Here is a 24,585-nt window from a genome sequence, read left to right as displayed (position 1 = left end):
ACACCTGTAAAAGTGAATAGCAGTGTATTTGGTTGATACCTACTGGCTATATAAAATTGCTTTTGGACATGTTTCGTGATTCCTCATAAAGCAAAGGCTTAATAAGTTTACTTGGCAGCTGATGGGCAAAGTTAAAAAAAAATCAAATGAGCTTTTTGTTTTCCTTTAAGCAGTTCCTGGCAATGTTTTCTTTTTTATTTTAAGCAGATGAGTTTTTAAAACAATGATTGCATTTAGGACCTTTATGAAAGCTTGTAAAGCATGGATTTGATGAGCTGGGCCCTGAGATCTGAACTGGGAGCTAGCTTGCTGCAGGCATTGCAGGGCCTAGAAGGTCTGGCATTTCCATGCATACAGACAGACAAACAAACACGATGAGGGCAAACATCAGCCTTGTACTATTTGAGTAGGAACCGTAACATATTTTGTTGCTCCGTGAAGACTGGCAGCTTAAGCCAGGGTCTGGGTCCTGTCTACAGGGTGAGCAATGAAGGGTGACTGGACTTAGATGGAAAAAATATCTATCATTAGTTTTGATAGCTTTTTCATTAAAACCCCATTTCCTGAGTGGATGGATATACCAATTTAAATATTTGCTATTCATTTCATGTTTCTCAGCAGTCTTTGTTTCCTTCATATCGGGACCCGTTCGCTTGGCCATGCGGTCTGTCTCCCAAGAGTGCTCTTGATGAGATATTTTTTCTTTATCAGGAAATTGATTTTCTTGCATCTCTTTCTGAGATTACTGAATCCAATCTTGGAATAGAATAACTCAGTTCTTGGAAAAATGTCTAATTTGGGAGCCTGGTGGTTGATTTTTTTTTCTTCCGGTCATAGCATCAAGGCTTAATGTGAGCATGCCAGTAAGAGAGGCAGAGTAGATGCTGCTTGCCTGCCTGGTCCTTCCCCTTCATGAACTCACCAGTTTCCTCCAGCAGTGCTCTTCCTCACACTGGGCTCTGAGCACCCTCTTTCTTCCCTAGGAAGTACCCTGCTCTGATGTAGCTTTTGACTCTCTTTCTTGTTCTAAATTTTAACTACACTGTCTCAGTCTTACCCTGGGTTATCTGCCCTTACAGCTGTGTGTTTTGCCTTTTTGATTAGAATGGCCTAAACTCACCACTTTTCCTTGGTGATGAGAGTTGGATTGCTGGTCTAAGCTTCGGATTAATAAAATCTGGACTCCTAGGTCCAAGACAGGCACAACGGTTGCACTCTGTGTCTTTCTAAAAGAGATGCACATAATTTTATTATGGGTAAGGGCCTTTGCCATGATACCTTTGAGAGGGGGGGATATGTATATTTATATCTCATCTTGATGTTTTATTAATGACCAATAGTTGTTTAGTCTACAGTGGCAATAGGGAGTTGGAAATCAGTCTGTGTGTCTGGATCTAGTTTGCTTAAGTCCTAAAATCAGAACTGGTTTAATGCAGCACAATGGGTATGGTTATTATAAACAATTATGGCCAGAATGCCCAGTTTTCTGTAATTAAAATGCCCAATGTATTCAATTCATTGGATTTTGTCCTGTGACCATTGTGCTGTTTCTCTCTGTGTGTAAAGAAGCGTATGCAATTAAGTCTTGCATAACATGCACTTTGTCAGTCCAAAAAAATTTTTTTTTCAAGTTGCTCGTGGTGTTGCTGGTATTTATTCTGCAGCATCAGCAATGCTTGAGGGCCAAATGCAGAGTGAAGACTGCAGTTGAAGCAACATTTTTGTTGTTGTTCACATTCCAACATTCTTAAGAACTGCCTGAAAAGAAATGTTGGAACTGTGTTCTGAAAAGTACTTTTGAGAGCCCTGTACTATGGAGAAGTTAAGAACCTTATAGTTCTGAGGGCGGGGGTGGGGGGGAGGGAAAGACTAGGAATCCTTCTCCCTCACCCTGCTTTGTGACAATGCTAGTTGTTTTAAATCTCTATCTCAAAACTAAAAAATAAAATTAAAAATGTTGCAGAATGAGTTTCGGTGCTGTTTCTCACTTTCTGGCTTCTTCTTATGGTAGGAAGCAGACATCTTTTGTTGTAAATAATAAGATGATTCTGCCTTGCGCAAAATAAAATAAAATAAAATAAAATAAAATAAAATAAAAGCGAAACTCAATGCACTCTATTGGAAAAATGCTTCTGGGTCTCTCCTGTAGGGCTTTGCCTCTGTAGTTACCAGAGACCTTCATTTCCTTCCTGTTTGTAGCTGAAAGGCCAGGGGTAAGGTGGAATGTATATATTGCTTAAATTTTTGTTCTCTTCTTCTTAGCTATTGCCAACAATTGACAAAGACAGAGGTGGGAAGCAGCCATCTCAATACTTGAGAATGCTCATGTCTCTTATCCTGTGCCCAGAGTGGAACAAAATTTGAAACGTTTAATTCTCTTGTGCAATATTTCCTTTGTCTTTGCTGCCTCCGATTTGAAAGGAATCGTTAAGACACCTCTCAGCCTTAGCCTGGCCCTAGGCTGTTAATAGAGTAGCAGGAACCAAGAGTAGCAGAAAGACAGCAGGGCTAGAAAGAGGGGACATAAGGCTTGGAGTCACAGTCACTCACATACTGGTTGAAAGGCCTGTATTCTCTATAGCAGTTTTGCCCACTTTACATAAATGTAATTATATGTCTTTTACGGAGGTTTGAAAAAATGCTTTGTTACATTTTTACATGTGTGAGAGTGTCAAGTGAGATCATGAATGAGAAATTATTTTTGAAAATTATAGATTAGATAAATGTAAATTATTGACCTTCTTTTCCCATCTTCAGTGGGAGCCAGGATCCCACAGTTTGAAGAATGGAGATATTCTCCTTCTCCCACTCTGCTTCCCTCCACCCCTAAATAGACACATGGCTTGGCATAGTTTGGTCCTTTTCAAAGCCTAATATCACTATTAACTTATAGACCAAACTCTGGGAAGAATTATTGATAGATCTTTGGGAGAGTAAGCAAGACTTGTCCATGGAAATAAACACTGTTGGAAGAATGAGGAGAGCTCCTATGGCAGAGAGATGGAGATATTTAAACAGTGATTTAGAAATTATATTCAAAAACAGGTATGGGATGCTTGTAATGGGCCATACAATTATCCTGTGAAAAGTAAATGTTAGAACTCAGCTCAGTGTTAACAATGGTGCACAAATCTAGACACAGTTACATTAACAATTTGGTTTGATTTATACTTGGTCCCACCATTGCAAGTCATTTAGTGGGGGCCATACCAAATTGCAGAAAATACTGTTTTTCCTGAGTTTGGCTAAGGGTTTTTTTCTCAGCCTTTCAGATACCTGTCACAAATCTGTTCTCTTTCTAGCTGCACCCTTGGAAGATTCTCCCATTATATATATAGGGGTCCAATATTGCCTCCATGACTAGTCTGTTGCCCTTCTGCTGGTCCTTCCAGTTGGAATTTGGTTGTGTTTTCTCTCAGGTGGGTGCGCTCAACTACTCTTGACCCCAAACGGTGAAGGTGTCAGTTTCCTGATTTAAGTATGTACTTATGCTAACATTAGAGGTGGACGTCCATGTATTAAGTTTCTAGTTTTATTAAGGACTTGCATCTCAAGTCCAACCCCCTTTCTGTGGTTCCCCAGCTCACCTTGATTTTTTTTCTAGTTGTTTTTGTACAGGAAGACTTACTGTCTAGTGTAGGAGGTCACACAACTACAGACCTGAACAATATATTGATGTTTTTTGAAGAGATGGATGGGTAAGTGTATTTGTGTATATATAACAGTTAGGCTGAGTTCTCCAAGGTATGGCTGCCTTTAGAAATAGCAGTTGCTATCATATCGCCTCCTTTTCAATAGATACTTGCTTTATACCACTAGGACAACCAGACACAACTTTATTTTTTTTAATTTTTTTTTCAACGTTTATTTATTTTTGGACAGAGAGAGACAGAGTATGAATGGGGGAGGGGCAGAGAGAGAGGGAGACACAGAATCGGAAACAGGCTCCAGGCTCTGAGCCATCAGCCCAGAGCCCGATGCGGGGCTCGAACTGCCGGACCGCGAGATCGTGACCTGGCTGAAGTCGGACGCTTAACCGACTGCGCCACCCAGGCGCCCCACCAGACACAACTTTAGTACGCTTCAAATTAATCACTTAAGAAAACCCATGGCTGTGTATGCAGTTGAGCCTGTCCAGATAATCAGCTGACATTTATACATTCATAGAAATTTGTGTAGGTGAAACAGAAAATAAAGCAAGAGGGAATGTTAACTAAAAGACAGTTTATGTGCCTGAGCATGTTTTATAGCAATGTAAAAGTGAAGATATATACTAGATATAGAGTCCAACAGAGGATTCCTTTAGAAAGGCAAAATATAATATGGTGAGTGTTTCAAGATATGAGACTTGTAATGGAAAAATATTCTTTCCTTTAATGGATGAGCAAACTCTGCCATAAATATTCACACAATTGGTCACCAAGTATAATTTAAGACCATGTTTAAGGAATATTTTCCATATGAATGTGCTTTAACACCTGCATCCCTTTAAAGCTCAATGTTTCAGTAAAGGAAACTGGTAGGCACGTGGCTGGGTGGAAAGGGAGAGAAGCAAATGGAGTTCTGAAAATCATCTTTACATTTTTGTCTGTAAAAAGGAAATTGAGTGAGTGCAATTATAACACAATCCTCTCTTCCCCCAAAACAGTTCTCAACCCATTTTGAGAATTTCTTCCCACTTTTCAAAGTCAGTCATCAGAAAGGAGGTATTTTCCCTTGTTCAAGGGCGCACAAACCTCAGCCAGAATCCCCCTTGCAAGCCTGTTTGGAGATTAGGTTATCATTCGTGACACACAGTGTAATGCAGAAATCAGGTTCTTTTAAAAGGAATAAATAACATTTAAAAATATATGTTTGTATTGGAAATATTTAGGCCCTAAAGGTATAAGACATTTTTATGATATCTCAATTGCTTTATAAAGCTGACATTTTACCTACATATATTTATTAGTTTTCAGTTCTGTTTCTTGTACAAGATTCCAGAAACTCTTTTTTAAACAGCTGTTTCCAGGTGATGTAGCTCTAATCAATGATTCTATGGCCTCTTTAGAGAACCCAATATTTTTTACCTCCTCTTCTATTCTGTGTGATCTTATAGCTATGCCCCCACAATGTTTATAAAGAGATTGTGAGCATAATTATGAAAAATCCTATTGTTTTATATAAAATGGGTAAGTCTTGATGGAAACATTCATTTATTAAATGCTTAATCTATATATACTCTGTTGCTAGCATTGGCCAGGGTGCTGTGGATATAGCAGTGGTTTAGATGTTCCTTCTCACAAAGAACCATTTTACTGAGCAAGTAAACGAATATACAAAATGAGTGCCCACTGTGATAAAAACTCTAAAGGTAGTAAAAACACAAATGAGTTAGAGAGTTACCAGTGGTATTAGCTAAGGATTCCTTTATACTGGATGATCAGGGAAGCCCATCTGAGAAGGTGACATTTGAGATGAGTACAACTAGCCAGGATGGGACAATAGAGAAAATATTCACACAAGGAGAGATAAATGCTTCCAAATGAGGTAGGAAAGAGGTTGGTGTATTGGGATGACAGAAAATAGGCCAGTGGAGGCATAGAATGAGAGATCTAGGAGTCCTAGATGAGTTGAAGATGTAAAGAAGGGCCAGAGCATGCTGGTCCCCTACAGCCTGTAGGTTATGACTTTGGATTTTATTCTAAAGTGTAATGGTTTCATGTAGGTGAAGCAACATGATCTCATTTATGCTTTAATAGGATTGCTTTCAAAGGGGGCAGTTAATGATTAAGGCAGTATCAGTAAGCAATGGGAATAGGTGATAAGGGCTCATAGGAGACTAGTTCAGGACACACAGGGATGAGGAGGAGCAAAGCTTGTACTGGGAAGAAGACTGTGCATTGACTGCCTTCACATGGCTTCATGGAGCACTTTGGTGAGGTTGTTGGTGATCAGCTTGGACATTTCAGAGCTTAGTCTAATATAGACAAAATGTTTCTTTTGCTCACTGGGTACACATACCTTTATTCCAAACATTAATAAAGAGGGAGTATATAAAAAGTACCAAAGTCATTTAAGATAGCTTGCAGCATGAGCTACCTATAGGAAAACAACTATTTGCTATGGAATAAGGTGTAATGTAGAGTTCCAAGCAGTGTGACTTAATGACTTGATTATATCCACTAGATAGAACATTCACCCCAGCCTTTCATAGAAGTCGCTGTGTTCTTATTTGCCCAGTGGTAAAATGGCCCATTATGTTAGAGTAATATTCTATCTGCTCTCTCAGCTCTCTTTTTACATCTGTCCTCCAGCAGGCTGAAGGGCTGGTGAGAGTGGGTTATGGTCATGTTTCAGGCCTCAGTCTTATATCCTTTTTCCCTCTGCCAGGGTTCCCTTAGTTCTGCTCTCAGTAACAAAACCCGGCTCTGTGCCCAGCTTTTCCATCACCTTGATATTACCCCATTGGTGAGGAGGATAACGATGATGATGATATTAACTCACATTAATAAAGTACTTACTGTGTTTCAGACGTTGTGCTGCTTTACCTATTTCATTCATTCCTGAGGGCATCCCTGAAGCTGTCCTTAAATTTATAACATTAAAGCTTAGTATCAGAGGGACTGTGACTTGCCCATGGCCATGGTGGACCAGTGGAATAGATCAGGAAGAAAAAAGTTCATACAGGAAAACTGGTGTGCAGGAAAGGTGCAGAGGAAGGGTTGGGGTGGGAGACGTTGAGGTGATTGCTTGGTGTGTGGACAACAGGTGGACATGTGGGTTGATCTAGCCACAATGATACTTAGCACATAAATGAATCATGTGATTCTTAGAGATTAAACTAACCAGACACACCATTGCTTTCAAGATAATCATTTTATTTCCTGGTGTGTGTCCACACAAAAAAACCAGTTTAGGATGAAATCCAGTCTGCTTGGAATGACTTCAATTATTTAGGAACCTCAAACCTACTTAATAAGCCAAGTCTCCTTCATAGCACATAACCTTTGAAGACTGTTTTTACCCAAATGAAAGCAGAAATGATGCCCATATAAATTTTCATTCACTGTAATTTTGGATTCCTTTGGGGTATTTACCTTTGGCAGGGAAACTAAAGCTGATCTGCATGGCCAGTAAATAACAGTTGTTTCAGTAGGAACTACAGGAAGGCTTTGAGTTAAATGAAGATGAAAATAAGTAAATTTTGCTTAATGGACATACTCCAAAATATGGGCTGGTAAGGAAATAGTGAATTCTAGATAAATCAAAAAATATATATTGTTATTCTGGATGACAACTGCCATCCTTGGAATCTATTAAATACCCTTGAGTAACTTACACCTTTTAAAAAAGCTGTTTCTCCCTTATAGCTATTGTCTATCAGAAGCCATCTTGTAAAATAATAAGATTCTATAGATACTTGATGAAAAATTATGGGCACATATGTGCAAGCACTAAAAACAATCTAGAGTTAATGCAGAGAATTATTAAAGACATTTCCATTAGTTCTCTAAGAAACCCTTAGCAATTGTATAGAGGAGCCAGTATCCTCAGCTAATGACTGTGGGGTGTACACATTAACAGATTAGCATAAATTTATCCTTGATGTAGCTATTAGTGGGGTGTTAGGGAGCCTCAGAAGATTTGGAGATTCTGATTAATCTGGGCGAACATAGAGAATAATGGCATCACCGAATCTCTGGGATTGGATGTGTTCTGCCTGATCTGTGCCCTCCGTGGCTTGGTTGCAGTGTTTGCCTGTCCCTCATGGTGAGGACGTTTTCCAGCAAGTGTTTTTAATGTCTGCTTTTCTAGTCTTTAGGGCATCTTATTCTTGGCTGATTGCTCTTGGATTGTCTGTAGTGCCAAGTGAAACCTGGGCCACTTGAAAAATCAAGAGAAAGAGAAACGGAGAGTTTTGCCTATTTTAGGCAAGTGTAAAAGAATGCTGTCAAGTTCAAAACATTTACTGAGTGCCTGTTATGTGTACTGAACAGTGTTGAGTCCTGGGAGTGTTTGCGGAGACCTGGTGATGAGCAGAAGGAAGAGAAAAAAAACCTGACTCAAACATAGTTCGTGCCATTGGACCACACACTTGCTTATATCTTAGAACTTTCTTTCTCTAGTTACACAATTAGGTGTTACTTTAATAGAACAGACAGCTTTGACACTTGAGATGAATTTTTTGAGCCTCTTATTCTGGTACCTGTAGATTTCACTTTATTAATCAGTGGTAGGTGCATGTTTGGAACGTGGATCTACTTTTCAGAGAGGATTGAGGAACATGTTTACTTACCTTCCCTCTGATCACTCATCAACTTTTCCTTCCGCCACCCACCTGCCTTCAGTACGTTCTCAAAGGCTAGTTAGGCCAACATAGTTGTTGTATGTAATGTAGCCACCAAGCCCATCCATGGCACTGCATCTTCAATGCAATATTATTCCTGATGATCCTTACCATTCCTCTAAACCACCAGCAGAGAGTTACTGCATTTTATCTCCTCCAGTCTTTTTATCTGTGAGAAAAGAATGTTTAATAGTAAACTCTGAAAATAACATGGTTAGTCGCCTGCTCTCTCCATGCAGTGAGTTCATCTTAAGGTACAGAGGACAAACAGCATAGACTCAAAGTATGAGTGACGGAGGTGTCATGGAAAGAGAAGTGATTTGGGGGGCAGGTCAGCAGGATTCTAAGTTTTGTCTTTGGGCCAGCCACTCTCCTTTTCTAGGCCTCCCTTTCCTTATCCCTCATATTAGGTGGCTGGATTCAGTGATCTCTAAGGAACAGATTGAGCTTTCAGTGGTTCTATGATTCATGTCAGGAAAGATGAGAGAGAGAAACCAGTGTAAACAGTGACAGCTAGACCTCCATCAACCCCAGTGCTAACATGTGTCTAGATATCGGTCTTCACCCAGTGGGTGCAGAGGCTTCAGGGTCCACGCCATCCAAACTGTGTAATATGTCATATACTAGCCATACTAGGTATCTGGTGTTGAGGCATCTGGAGTTTAGCACCAACATAAGAGATGAACTCGACACTCATCAGAAATAGAGCAGAAGTGACAACAGGTAGCTGCTGTTCTTCCCTCTACCCAGGCTTTTTCTGAAGAGGTAGGTGGCCCTGAAGGTCACCAGGCAGGTGTCCAGCTGCCCTAGGGGCAGTCTGATCTTGAATGTGCTTCTCAACTGATCTGAGCTTACTGGCTGCCTTCACCAGGAGGCGGGAGCATGGTTTCTCGGCTGCGCCTTTCTCTGTACAGACAGCTGCTGCCACTCTCTGCCAGGTGACTGTTCCTCTCAGAAGCAGCTGTGAGAGGCAAGGAAAGAGAAGGGGCCTTGACCGCAGGGCAGTTCTCTTAAAAATAGCTTCAGGGTTCATGCCATAGCATACTGATTTGGTGTTTGGGTAGATTTAATTTGCATAGTGAGTTCAAGAGTCCCCCAGACTCTAAAGGAGATAAAAGCAGAAATATTTATTTAGGTCAAATGTAATATCTAGGACTAGTTTACATTGAAAAATAGTTTAAAACCTAAGTTTTTATTCAGAGACTAGATTAGAGGACCTAGGAAGCAAGCAAAAAGAAAAAAAAATGCTGTTGATGATGCTAAGGACAAAAACAGTAACAGCAAAGTAAGTGACCAGTGCAGGCCATTGCCACATCAGTCCACATGGCATACAGGTGGTCCTGTCCTTCTCATAACAGCCCAACAGTTTGCTTTAAGGAAACTGAGCTTCATAGTGCTGCAGTTTACACATTATTAGGATATCCAAACAGGCAATGGTTACCTTAACTCCTTCATTCTTTCTTTTTATTTTAAGATCCTATAATCATATGCTGCCCTTCTAGGGACTATCATCCCAGAAAATTGTTTCTGCTTATATGTAAGAGGACTTTATGTCTATTGCCAGTTTTTCAGCGACCAATGCAAACTTCTCTTATAAAAATTTGGTCAGATCCAGAAAAGTGGGAAAAAAAAAAAATAAAAAATATTTTAAAAAATGAGCAAAGCATACTATGGTAGGCAGAGTAATGGCCCCCAGATATATTCACATAGTAATCCTCAGAACCTATAAATATGTTGTCTTACACGGCAAAAGAAACTTTGCAGGTGTAATTAAGTTAGGACTTGGAGGATGTCCAGGATTACTGGATGGATTCAGTGTAATCACAAGGATGCTTAAAAGTAGAAGAGGGAGACAGAAGGATGTCCCAGAATCTGAGAAGGAGCAAGGTGAATGATGGGCTGTGAGGACTCAACTCAACTTCACTGGGTGTGAGGAGGGAGGAAAAGAAAAAAACAAGGAATTTGGACAGACTCTAGAATAGGGAAAAGGCATGGGAACGGATCCTCCCCAAAGTCTATAGAAAGTAATATGGCCCTGCCAACACCTTTATTTTTACCTGGAGAGTCCCATGTCAGGCTTCTGACCTACAGAACTGTAGGATAAAATTTACTGTTCTAAGCCACTAAGTAAGTGGTAATTTGTTACAGTAGCTATAGAAAATGAATTCACTATAGAAAATAGGGTAAATTTACCAGAAGTATCTGTGGCAAGGACTCATGGCTCTCACCATGAGCTGGTCCTGTGCTTATGCTGGTTGTTTTGGGGCAGATTAAAAATTATGATTTAAACCATCTTGCTTCTCCAGATTCATATGAGAACTTGTCCTTTCTAGGAGAAAAAGGAAAGATAGGAACAAAAATATGCCTGACAAGATTCCCAGAGATATACAGACCCAGACTTTACCACAGCCTTGCTCTCTAGAAGTCTAAGACAACTTAGAAAGCTGTGGAATTACTGAATGCACACTTCTCAGCAATACAATCTGAGAGTACATGTCGATTTGAATTTCCACGGTAGGTATTGATGCCTGTGTTGTGAAGCCACACCATGGATTTAGATGCTGACATTTTCAGGGTCTGTCATGATCTCCATGTCTCTTTGCACTTGGCTGTTTCAGTTTCCTGGAATGCTCTTCCTAATGACTTCTACATGACTTACTTCCTCACTTCTTCAAGTCTTTGCCCAATTGCCACTTTCTTAGCGAGACTGTCTCTAACCAATCTATTAAAAAATATTCTCCCATCCCTCTACCTTGGACTCCCCGCCCCTTTATTTTTCTGTCTTTCTCCATGATCCTCATCACCATTGTATGCAGCATATATCTGACATTTATTTTCTTGACTTTTCCTCTCCTCTCATAAATTATATGCTTCATAAGAGCAGGATTTTTGTCTGTTTGTTTACTCATACATTTCCAGCATTGTCTAGCACTTGGTAGATACTCATTCAATATTTATTCAGTGAATAAGAATTGTTAGACTTGGGGGGAGTGTTGGTGAAGTATAAGCCTTCCCCTTTGAATTATGTCATTCATTATGCAAGTTCAAGCCCACTGTTGGTGATGAACTTGTTTTCTCAGTTCCAGGAAGACCAATCAATGAAGAGACTCTGAACTACTTACACCTGAGAGCTCAGACTAGTTTTTGACACCTCCCTTGATGTCAAAATAACTTTCCCACCTACCCCTATATGCACCATACCCCTGTATTACTCTCTGACTGATCAGATCACATGGAACACCATATAGGATGCAAGGTTGAGTGAGTGTGCAGGATATTACATTTAAATACACTGCCTGAGAGATTCAGACTAGTAGTAGTGTTTTAGCACAGGTTTTCCATCATTATGTGTAAATCACATTCTTTCTCCAGAAAAGGTTGTCATGTTATCTTAGTCATGTTATAAGTAGCACCTTTGGGGATTCTGTGTCTAAAAGCTTCTGTTAGAGTCCATAGGGTGGCCTAGTATTTATTCTCATCTCGATTTGGACCAAGCATGCCATATCTAGACTTTTCTTCTCAATATAGAGGCATACATTCTTCTGAGGAAAGGGGCCAATAACCAGAAATAAACCAACAAAAACATTGTCAACAATACATTGATTTTGAAAGAACCACTACTTGTCTATATTAGGTATTTTCTTCAAACAAGTCCAGAATGCTCCAAGTTTTATCTTAAACTTTGGCTACACAGCTTACTATTTTTTTATTTTCTCATTATTTATAAATCTCAGATTTCTAGACATTCTGTTGTTCTGACGATGGATGCATATTCTTATTTCCTCAGTTGCATTTGAGTTGAAAGTCCAAATCAGATTCTTATCTGAACTATCACCTCACACCTCATCGCCCTCAAGTAAATGTATTTTACTGTGGTGCTGATGACTAAGGCTGTTCTGGTGTTGTGAAATACAGGAGGAAATTTGCCTACAAGACCTGCCAAGTTTGCAATCACTCAAATATATTCAACAACAATATTCAGTTCTGCTGAATTATTAATGAAGCAAAGCTGAAAGACTCACCCTGACCGTCTCTATTCATACTTAGATGAGAATTTATGAGGCAAACAAGAATATATGCTGAGTGTTGTTACACTAGCACCTGTTTTTCATTTATGTCTATCATAAAGGCTAGAAAGAATCATCTGGGTTGCTTATTAAAAAATGTAAATTCGTGGGGCTCTCCCCAGATCAATTGAATCAAATTCTCCATGAATAGGGCTTAAGAAGCTACATTTTAAATAAATTTTATAGGTGGTTATTCTGTGTCTTAAAGTTTGATATGCTGGGTTAGAATACAGTGCATTCCTTCACCTATAAGCACTCTCATTGAGGTGGTGACTAGCAAGTAGGTGATTTGGTGTGGCATTGCCACGTGGCTTGCCATGGGTGTGGGCCAGAGAATGATGGAGAATATCTGTAGGGAAATGTGGCACTGATGGCTTAGCTACACTTGCTTGGGCCATACCAAAGCTACATTGTGAAAGAAGCCAAGTCACTCCACTGGTCATTATCCCAGAAGTCACATCATCTGGTAGAAGAGAAATAAGAGCGCCCCCTTTTCCTTGGTTACCAGATTATGTTAACTAATGATAAAACTATTTTGTATTGTAAAATGCTGTAATGCAGCCCTGATTGTTTGTTCCATTTGCATTTTAGCAATTCACTATAGTGAATTAAGTAGAATTAATTTAAGGTAGTATTTTTTTTCTTATGGAAAACATTTTATTGAAGAATATTCCTCACTTGGCCATTTTGTTGTCACCATCATAACAATCTTGCTTTGATGAAGCATTGCATGCTTTGAACTTATCTGACCACATCGAAGTTCTGGGTAAGATCTCTCTTGGAGATTGAGTTGCCATCAAGGCAGCCAAGATAAGCTGCTTGCCCAAAAGCGGTCTTTACTATTCCTTCCTGTCTGAGCCGTCACACATTTGTCTGTGTCCTTGATACTACCACTTGCTCTTGGCTTTCCTCTCTTCTCTGTCACAGTGCCATAATGAATAATAAATTGAACTGAGAATTCTGGTGGATAATGCTTAGATAGCATTTGTATACTTTCGGTAGACTCTAAAGCGCTATGCAAAAGAAAGGATTTTATTGAAAATAGGTAGGTGGGGCTTCCAATGGGAAGAGAGCCAAGGTTTAGTGGTAACATCTTCCGGCTGGCTCTGGTATTAGAGGGTTCTCCTAGGAATTCTAGGAAATTTTTTATTTCCCCCTGCCCACTGCTTTAATTATGCAAGCCATGTATATTCATTGTAAAAAGAAATAGAGAATACAGTTAAAAAATAAATAAGCATGTATATACAAATAAAAATAGAGATCAATCATAATCCCACCAAGTAGGGGCAATCACTAACATTTTACTTTCTAACAACTTTTATACCTACCCTTATATAATATCAATTGTAGAATATGTGTCACTTTTCAACTCAATATAGATAGGAATATTTGCAATTTCAAAAACAGGTGGGTATTTTTTGAAAAGACAACTTATCTATGAACCTATTCCATTTTGCTGGTAGAAGTGTATTGTGGTATTTAAGAACATGAGCACTTGAGCCAGACTTCTTACAGTTGAATCCTGGTTCCACCTCTAAATAGAGATGCGATCCAAATAGTAACTCAAATTCCATGTGCTTCCATTTCCTCAACTGTATAATGGGGATAATAATAGAATTTCTCTCATTTGGCTGTTGTGAGGATTCATGATATAATTAATTATATGTTAAGCACTTAAAAAGTGCCCTGCAAATAGGGGATAGTCATTAGATGTTAGCTGTTATTATTAATTACTTCTCTGTTACTACACATTTAGGCTAAGGGAGTTTGTTAACTGCAAATGTATGACATCATTTGGGCAAATCAAACCTCTTAGAATTAGTCTCTTATGTTGTCATTTTGGTAGCTGTTGTTAGGAACTAGACCATTCTAACCTAGGTTGGGAAACCTAGGGAAGGAAAAAAAAAAGATTGGATACACATTTGATACACATCTGAGAGATGGGTGGTGATGAAATTGTAGGAATTCCAAGAAATTTTCTTTACATTCTTCCCTGCCAACCACTGCTTAATCCTAGGCCTATGGAAAAGTACTATGAATTTTCTCAGCTCGATGATGAGAAGATTTTTCCCTGAGATTTTCAGGAAATTCACAAATGTACAAAACTGAGAAAGATAAGTGGCCAAACTTCAATATGTAAAGCAGGAAAGACAGTGACTGTCAATATGAACAGAATGTTCATTCAAGCCAGCTGCTTGATATAAGCTGAATAGTTAGGTAAAGGAGGTACAGTAAGGAAAAGAAAGAAGTTCTACTGGCTTTTGTTAGTATCTCCTCTTCTTGTCCAAAATATCTTTCATTTCCTTCCAAGTAAAGGAAAATGATTGACTGTTACTTGCCAAATGACAATTATCCTAATTAGGATTCATTATTTGAAACCATCTTCTCAAAGATGATTTACAGGAATCACATAAAAGGGTTCTACATGTGATGACAAACTGGTTTGATCGAAGGGTACTTTTTGTAGCAGTTTATTGAGGAATCTTATGATGAGAAGTTTTGATGAGTTTTTGCATGTTTGCTGCCTGCAAAAATATGTCAGAATTTCACCTGGCTATTTTTTTGTTTTCAAAATGGTTGAGAGGTAAGCAACTTGACATTAAGCTTATACATTTCAAAGCATATTTTATAAAAAGTTAAGAAAACAAAGAAAAATCTAATATTTAAGTACTGACCTACCTAGTCTTTTCTCCTTGGTGTATGTTTTCTACATCACTGCAAAGACCCTTTGTTCAAATCCCAGCTCTGCCAGCTGGTTGGAGAAATTACCATTTGTCCCCCAGACCTCAGTTTCCTATTGTGCTAATGAGAATGTGCCATCTTGGGGTTCAATGAGAGTAATATTAACTACGTAATTTCTGGCATGTTGTAGACATTCAATAAATATTAAGGCTTTACCCTTCCTTATCTGTTGAGTCTTAAAACATTGTCTTCTACCTATCATTTCTAAAATAAATGAAGATTTGAGTAGGTCTGTATTCTTAATTAAGCAAGCCAAGAAAATTCCCTTGAAATCTTTAGGACCAACCTCCTAAGACACAACGGCTCACTGGCAGAACAGTTCCATAACCACAGTAACCTTTGGACAAATGACTCAGATGCTTTTACATAACTGTTGGCAATGGCATCAGGGTATTGGGTTGGGCTCTTCAGGCATCTCTGTGAGCAGGCCATATGATCATTGACAGAAAATTGAGGTCAGATTTTTCCTTTTGTTCCTATAATTGTAGAAAGGGAGTTAATGGGGGGAAATGATAAAAGGGTAACTCTTCTCCATTAGATTAGAACTATTTTAGACAGGAACTATAATCAAAAAACTAAGTCAATGTCGGCCCCAGTTATTTAAAATTTTATAACTAACCCATTTGAAAATTTTTATTTTCTTTTTTGTCATTTATTGGTTTGGCATCATATGGATATAGCCAATGTTAAAACACACATCTGCTAAATCTAACATCTTTCAAGCACAACCCCTTCAGCATTACTACAGGATTGACATTTACTTTCAGATATGCATTTATAAAATTATGAAGTATATCGTACCTGAGGTTAATACAGGATCTTGCTTCTCCGAAGGACCCCTGATTGCTGTACACAAAATGGGACATGGTTCATCTTTACACTCATTTTCAGTTTCCTCACTTAAAAAATTCTGTATTTCTGGTATGTGTGTGGTACAAAGGATATTCTTGTGAACACATCCTTTCAGATCTGTGGCAAGTAGAAGGCTACATGAAGTGCGCCTTTTTCACGTGACAAGTTGTCTGCTGGGTCCTGACAAAACCTCATACCTAACCCCGACTCAGAGACAGAAGGGCTGCAGACTCAGCTTACATTTAGAAACCATACCCCCTGTCATAACTGTGACCTGGAAGAGGAGCTGAAAGTTGCAGAGGCTGGTGAAGAGAAGGATGTTAGATTCCTGGTCCAGGTTGTGTTTCCACCAGTGTCTACATTTGGTGAAGTAGGCATATCTCTATTTTAAAATGTGATATGTTACTTATTTGAAATGAGCCAACTGCTCTTTTCACATTTGTTCCCATGGTTTACCCAACTGGTAGACTGCTTTGAAGGGGTTTGTAAAATCCTGAAGGAATGACCTGGGGGCAAAAATATTGCTTTCTAAATGCATACAGATACAGTTCATAATGTTTTTAAACCAAATATTGTATACTCTTTGAATAGTAATAGTTTTTATTATTGTTATGGTGAATCTACTATATATTAGACACTTTCATTTCCCTTACTCTTCATACCAGTCCTGTAAGGAGAGATAGTATTTTAGATATTTATATTTGTATATATTATATATTATCAATCAGAAACTGAGACCTAAGATCACACAGCTTCTTTGCAAATGTTACACTACATCACAGTGTATGAGAGACTGAGGTAGCATCAAAAGGAAAGAAATATCTGAGCATGATTTGCAGAAGTTGAAGACAGACATATAAATTCTAGTTCCTCCATTGTTCCTTTCTTTAAAAAGTCATGGAACTATCCTTGCCTTGGATTTATGGCCATAGTTGAATGCAGATTTTCTTGCTCTGGGATTGATTATATCACCAACTGCCTAATTCCTTGGCTGAAGCTCTGAATTTTGCCTCCCAAGTATGCACTGTATTTTTATAATACATACTTGAGAGGCAAAATTCCAAAGTGGGATAGCACCTTGATTTGGAATTGCAACCAAGGGCCATTCATTAAAGATCTCATCGTCCTATTGCTGCCTGTTCAAGATTTCCTATCACCACAACATGAAAAGAATTGGCCCAAAGAGTTTGATTGTTGTTGTATCATCTACACATTTTTCCCTTTATGCAGTGACTTGATCAGTTGGTTTAGGTAGTGGAAGCATGTGCAAACATGTTATCTTCTATTCAAAGAGTTTATGTAGGTAAAGTAGGATCCATTTGTCCATGTACTCAATTTGACATCATTTGTGAAAGCTAACTTTTTTTTTTAAAGGATTCAGGAGAAGTTATTAATGTAATTGCTATCTCAGAGACACAGCATTCATTTTAATACCCTTATTCGTCAAGTGTTTTCACCTCTTGATTCTTGAATATAATCTGCTTTGGAGCCAATGGAGCATCATGGGAGGACATTGAATGTGATGCCTGCAGGAAGAATTGTGTGGATTTTTTTTTAGCATATATTTTGATGTATTCAGTTCCAAAGTCAGGTCGTTTTGCAGATCAGCTCAGTGATATTTACCCTGGAGTAAAAGATGTATTTCCATTTCTTTTACAAATTAAAAGTTATCTTTTGGATTTGAAAATTTGAGTCATTTTCCTTAAACTTTGGGTCTCATTAAAATTACAGAAACAGGAATGAAAAAAAAATCCATATATAGCTTTTTTCCCCCCCCACACAGCAGTTAACAGCAAAAGTCAAGAAGTACCCTAGGCTGTTCACATTTCTTCCTTGCCTATGGTAAATCTCTTTTGGTGGGTTTTATCCTGTGTCTACATGAGGCAAACCAAATGTCTGTAGCAGCTAAAAGCCGCGGGAGACAGTCCTGGCAGTGGATGTTAATTATGGAGCTATTGTCAGCGACTTTGCCGTTTCCTGAAGCTCTTGTGAGAAGACTTTGCAGCTTACCATCTTCAGCAGTTTTGATCCAATAAAGCACCTCATAGGTATGTGCTAGGGCAGGAGAAGTGGTGTGGCCTGATGTCTCTGATGTCTCAGTTCCGAGTGTGATGTCCTGACCACTCCAAATGATGGGCTCAGGTTTAGATTGCAACTTCAGTTGATGGCATTCATTTTTGCCTAGGCACCTATTTTTTTTTAGGTTTTCCTTTTCCTCTTCCCATTGCCTTCACCTACTCTAAAAATATATCATTTTACTGCTAGACAACAACCACGGCTCCCTCTGCCTTCCTGTCTTTAGTTTCTCTCCATTTCATCATGTGTACCAATGACTTAACTGTTCTTCCCAAAACACTCTTCTTATCCTGATGGCACCTTTGCCAGCCGCTCTCTGCTTTACACTGCGGACATGCTTAGCCATATCCATTCATTATTCTCCATAATCGAATTCCCTTCTTTTTATGTGTCCATCTTTATGCATGTCTATTCCATCCGGGCTGTTTTCTTCATCATGACCTGTCAAAATGATAATTGATCATGTCTTCAGTGCTTCTGATTTTTCAGTTTCTTTTCCCAGTCTCTCAGCAGCTTCTACCTCCAAACATGTGCCCAGACTAGCCTTGTTTCCTTCATAACATCCTTAAATTCTACCACAATATTAAGGCTAGAGCCTTTAGACCAAAACTGTCCGACAGAAATATAATGCAAGAAATATAATGCAACATATGTAATTATGTATGTAATTTTAACTTCCTAATAACTACATTTAAAAAGGTAATATAAACAGGTGAAAACAATCTTAATAATATTTTATTTAATCCAGTATTTCAAAATATTACTAGCTAAAGTATAATTAATATATAAGTTATTAATGAGATATTTTACTTTTTGAAATGAAATTGTTAGAATTGGGTGTGTTTTCACACAGCACATCTCGTTTAGACCAGCCACATTTTGGGGGCTCAGTTGCCACATGGGATTAGAGGCTTCAGTGTAGGGCAGCACAGACCATTTTAGATTGTGTATTGGTGTTCATTTGTTGGTTTTGTTTGTTTGTTTGTTTTTCTTTTCTTCTGCTTTTCTGTTGCCTCCATTTCTCTGACTGCTCACTGAGTGTATCTGCAGGAATCTTCTCAAGTTCTCATATCCACGGAGACTTCATGAGCTCCCTGTCTGTTTTCTTATCCCCACACCATCCACTTAGCAGCCTGGCCAGAAACCTTCTAGTCGTTGTTGAAATCCTCTTTTCTTCCCTAAGGGGTCTGCTGTTAATAGTACACAACAGTGTTCTGACTTGTCTTCTTTTCTCTGTTGTCCTATTCCACATTTTACCTTTGCAGCAGCCGAAAATTATATCCCTCAATTTCACCTAATATGCAGTGATTCTTCATTGTCTGTCTCATAAAGCCTTAGCTCCCCAGTGTGTCATAAAGGTCCTCCTTGCCCTGGCCCTAGTCTGCTTTTTGAGCTGTAACTTTTACCTCCTTCTCCCACGGTACCATAGGCTGCAGTTACCCACAAATTTAATGACTCCTTACACTTTACCTCTTTTTATGCTTTCCTGACTTAATACCTGTTCTTCTTTATGCTTAGGATGCTCTTTCTCCCAACCTGTGTTCTTTCTTTAAAAATTCCCTTTTATCCATTAAGTCTTAGTTCAAACATCATCTCTTCTCTAGAGTCTTCCTTCCTCCATCCAGAAAGAGTTTAAGTGCCTCCTCTTTTTGTATTGCCTTTTTTCCCCCTAATGTTTCCCTTAGGCTTGTGAATTCCTTGAGAGTAGAGAAAGTGTGTGTTTGTCTTCATCTCCCTAATACCAATCAGGGCCTGTTACATAGAAAGCAGTGATTCAATATATGGATATTTGCTGTAATGCTGAATGGCATATTGACCTCACCACATGGTTTGATACTTACATATTCTATGATTAATTTAAAATATTAATTTTGTCCTGTATGCTGAATTATAAACTACTTGATAACGAGATTATATCTCTTATTACTCACACAGCTTTAGCCAGGTAAAATTTAATTTGTATATTAATATACTATTATATATTAATATGTATGTATGTATCTATCTATCTATATCTATCTATCTATCAAGTTTTGTTAACTTAGTCCAATCACTGGAAGCCCTTCTGATAAGGAGCACCTGGTACAGTCTTAGGGATTTAGTCCCATCTTTATGATCTCTGTCTCTTGGTAGGTCAAATAAGACATAACTGAGTATCATCTAAATTGCAGACCTTGGAGTTGCTCTAGAAGAGGGGGATGCAGAGAATAATGGCAATAGGGTTTTGCATAGATACTTTAGGGATAGATAATGGAATACATTTATTTCATCAGCCATCATGCAACAGCATTTATTGAGTGACGGAATGTGGTCATTAACCACAGTCTCAGAGTCAAAAATAAGAGGTCTATACCTGTTTCATTTTTTCCCTCTACAAAGAACCTATTAAAATAAATTATGTGTTACTATCTTTATTCTTATTAGAAAACTATGTGTGTTCCTCATAAGAAATGACCACAGAGTATAATGGGCATAAATTTAAAGAAGTGTTAATTGTTTTTTTTTTCATTTTTTCATGTTTATTTATTTTTGAGAGAGAGAGACAGAGCGTGAGCAGGGGAGGGACAGAGAAAGAGGGAGACACAGAATCTGAAGCAGGCTCCAGGCTCTGAGCTGGCAGCATAGGGCCTGACATGGGGCTTGAACCCACAAACCATGAGATCATGACCTGAGCTGAAGTCAGACACTCAACCAACTAAGCCACCCAGGTGCCCCAAGAAGTGTTAGTTCTTTATGAGAAAAATAACTTTTACCTTTTCAGTATGAGGAGATGAAACACATAGTTGTTTTATGTTCCTTATTCACCAGTCAACACAAATTTGTGTGACTAGCACTTATTTAGGTACCCCCGTTTATATTGTGATTGTTACAGAAGATGATGAGATAAACCCTCTCAACCCTATTAGATGGGGTTATTTTTTAAATGCTTAATAAAACAATCTCCCTCCTCCTCTAACGCTCTGCAGAGAGCAGAAAAGCCCTGTCCTGATTAGAGGGCACCATTAAAACAGTGGGAGACACCATCATATCAGTTTAACACTATGGATTGTAAAAAGCCTCTTTTAGCTGTGTTGTTAAGACTCAGGCAAGGTATATCTATGTTGACATAAAATAGAAAACTATGTGAAGACTTCAAAGTTTCTTTGACATCTATGGAACAAGAATCAAATTCAGAAGGAAGGCATGGCAATTTCCCCCTGTTAAAAAAACTTTTCATTTCCAAGTAATTTATTACTTAACTGAGAAGTTGCAAAAATCATACACAGAGTTCACTAATTATACCCTTACCCAGCTTCCCCTAAAACTGGGAAATTAACACTGGTAAAATACTATTAGCCAAACTTCAGATCTTATTGGAATTCACCAGCTTTTTAAAAATTGTCATTAATGTTATTTTTCTTGTCTAGGATCTAATCCAGAATCTCACATTGCATTTAGTTGTTGCATCTCCTTAATTTATTCTAATATGTGACAGTTTCTTATTCTTTTCTTGTCTTTCATGACCTTGACACTTTTAATGAGGTCTGGCCAGTTATTTTGTACAGTGTGTCTTATCTTAGATTTATCAGATGTTTCTTCATGAATCAATTGAGCTTATGCACTTTTGAGAAGAATACTACAGACATAATGTTGCACCCTTTTTAGTGCATTATCCCGTGAGTACATTATGTCTGTATATATTATTACTGGTGATTTTAACCCTTATCATTTGGGTAAGATAGTATCTGCTAGATTTCTCCACCTTAGAATGACTAATTTTCTCTTTCTTGTTGATAAATATCTTGAAGGAGATACTTTGAATGAATGCTAACATCCTGTTTCTACTTAATCATCTGTACATTGATTTTAGCGTCCACTTAGTGGATGTTGCCTGCAACTGTGGTATTTGCCTAATGATGATTTTGTGTGTCCCTCAAATGACAATTACTTTTCTATCTATCTGTCCCTGTGAGAGCATATTAACTACATTTACCTAGACTCCAGTGAGTACCATTGGGAGCTAAGAAGAACTCATTTAATGTTCTTGGCATTTTGCTTGGGATATCCTGGTTTTGTTAAAGTACTAGACCAGAAGGCCAAAAAGAACAAATTTAAACACCAAAGTTAACCAAAGGCAGTCAAAATATAATACATAATACAAGTTCACACAAATTTTCACAATCCAGAGATAACCATATTAACAATTTGTTGCACCTAGATACTTACCCAAATATTTTTCTTTCGTAAATATGAATTTATAAATGTATAAAAATAAACTTTAGTTTGTTGTCATCTTTTTATGCTTTACACACAAAAAAATGACTTGACCTGTGTTTACCTAATTTAGATGTATATATGTGGTGGGAGAAGCCATGGTGGAAAAGCATATTGATTTCTAATATATAAAACAGAAAAAAAGCTTTAGATATTCAAAACTGTAGACTTCAAAAATTCATAATCAATTGCTATCCATGTGGAAAATATTACTGCAAGGTCTAAGATGGGTACTAGCAGGGATTTATTTATTTAACAATGGTTAATGATTCTCTTAAGCAAACCCAGAGAAGCAAGTTAGTATATGATATATACATATATATGTATATATAAATTATATGATATATAAATGTATGCTATTTATGTTATATACTATCTAAATATCAAATGCTTATTATATATATGCATAAGTGTGTGTATATATAGTAAGTGTAGTATATATGTGTATATGTGCCTAGATATAGTAAGCATTGGATATAGTGTATTATAATCTGCTGTTTTCTCTTAGAAATACATGGTGACAATTATTTTTTGATGGGCATTGAGGAGGTCATTTGTTGGGATGAGCGCTGAGTATTGTGTGTAAGTGATAAATCATGGGAATCTACTCCCAAAGCCAAGAGCACACTGTATACACTGTATGTTAGCTAACGACAATAAATTATATATGAAAAAAAGAAAAAAAGAAATAAAATATGTGTGTACTTTAAATACTATAATTAATAGGAAAAAAAAAAGAAATGCATTGTGAGCTTCCTTCCATGCCAGTGAATATAGTTCAACATAATTTTTGAAGGCTGTTATTATTCCATTGTAATGTGGTTCCTTAATTTATTTGAAACCCTCTATTCAATGGAATTTGATTTTTGGTTCTAGTGGTTGCTCTCACAGACACTCTTTAGCTGGACACATCTTTGTGGAGCTGTTGAGTCAAAGGATAAGTCTATTTTTATCCAAATTTCTGAAATCACGTTCTAGAAAGGTGGTACTAATTTTTCCTCCTGCCAATAGCACATGCACGTTCCAGACGTGCCACACTTTCTCCAGATACGGTATCTTTGTTCTTGTTAATCTTTTTGCTGGGAAAAAAATATTACCTCATTCTTTTATTTTCTCTGTCTTCCAGATAGTTTGAATATTTTTCTTTGTGTTTCTAGGCCATTTTTTTGTATATTTCTTTGAATTGCTTTGCTCAACATAATTCTGCAGAAATAAAATATTCTCTAATTTGATCTCTATCATAATCCCCTTCACTCATAGCAGAAACTTTAAACTCAACCCTGTAACACTTCTCCAATTGACTCAATTCATTGTTTTTATCTAGAATAGGCAACACTCAGTTATCCATTGTCCTTAACCATTACAAGATCTTTGGTTAGAAGAGCAACAGGGTGGAAGTTTTCGGATCCATTATCTGTCAGTATTATTTCCTTTCACATGTCCTAATGAACTGTGACAGAATGCTTTCCCTTTACAATGCATTACCTACCAAGGCTTCTTCTTCAAAAATGAAAACAACCTTAAACCCTTTATGCCCTTTAAATAGCCCTTATCAGAATATGCTGATTCCCTGGCCATGCCTTCATTCTGTGGTTGGGTCCAAATGTTTGGTTTTGCCATTCCCGATGCTATTTCCCTCCTTCACCTCCTGTGTGCCTGAAATTGCCAAATCATTAATGAAAGGACTGATTTACATGCTAGTATTTGATTTGCAATTGTTGTTTTATCTTTACAGCTTCTTCTATAGTCAAAAAATAAAATTTAAAATTTGCTTATAAGAGATGAATTTGCTGCCTGAAGCAGTTTCCCAGGTACCAGAAAACAACAACAGCAGCAACAACACAAAGAAAAACCTCATGTAACTAGTTATTAGAACCTGTACAGGTAATTGGATTTGGGTTTGTAGGAAATCAGAAGGTTTTCTAGAAAAGTAGCTGCTATTAAATTACTTTGAACATTAAGAGTCCCAACCAAAGCTTCCATCCACTCTTCCTTGTGAAAACCTCCCTAAGCTATATCACCTTGGAGAGGACCCACATGAGAAACCATTATGGAAACGGATTCCCTAATGCAATTTTCATTAATTTCTTTACTGCTGGGCATGAAAATAATGAACTAAATTCTCTCACAATCACGCTTAAAATTTCAAATCAGAGCAATTGTAAAAGAGTTAAAGAAATATTGTAATAAATGTTATTTCATTTTACTTATGACAATAATGGCTCCACTATTAGCCAGGGTAGCAATCACAGTACTCCTCTCAAT

This window comes from Prionailurus viverrinus, chromosome B3 (genome assembly GCF_022837055.1).
Source record: "Prionailurus viverrinus isolate Anna chromosome B3, UM_Priviv_1.0, whole genome shotgun sequence".
NCBI lineage: Eukaryota > Metazoa > Chordata > Mammalia > Carnivora > Felidae > Prionailurus > Prionailurus viverrinus.
This window is presented reverse-complemented; position numbering follows the sequence as displayed.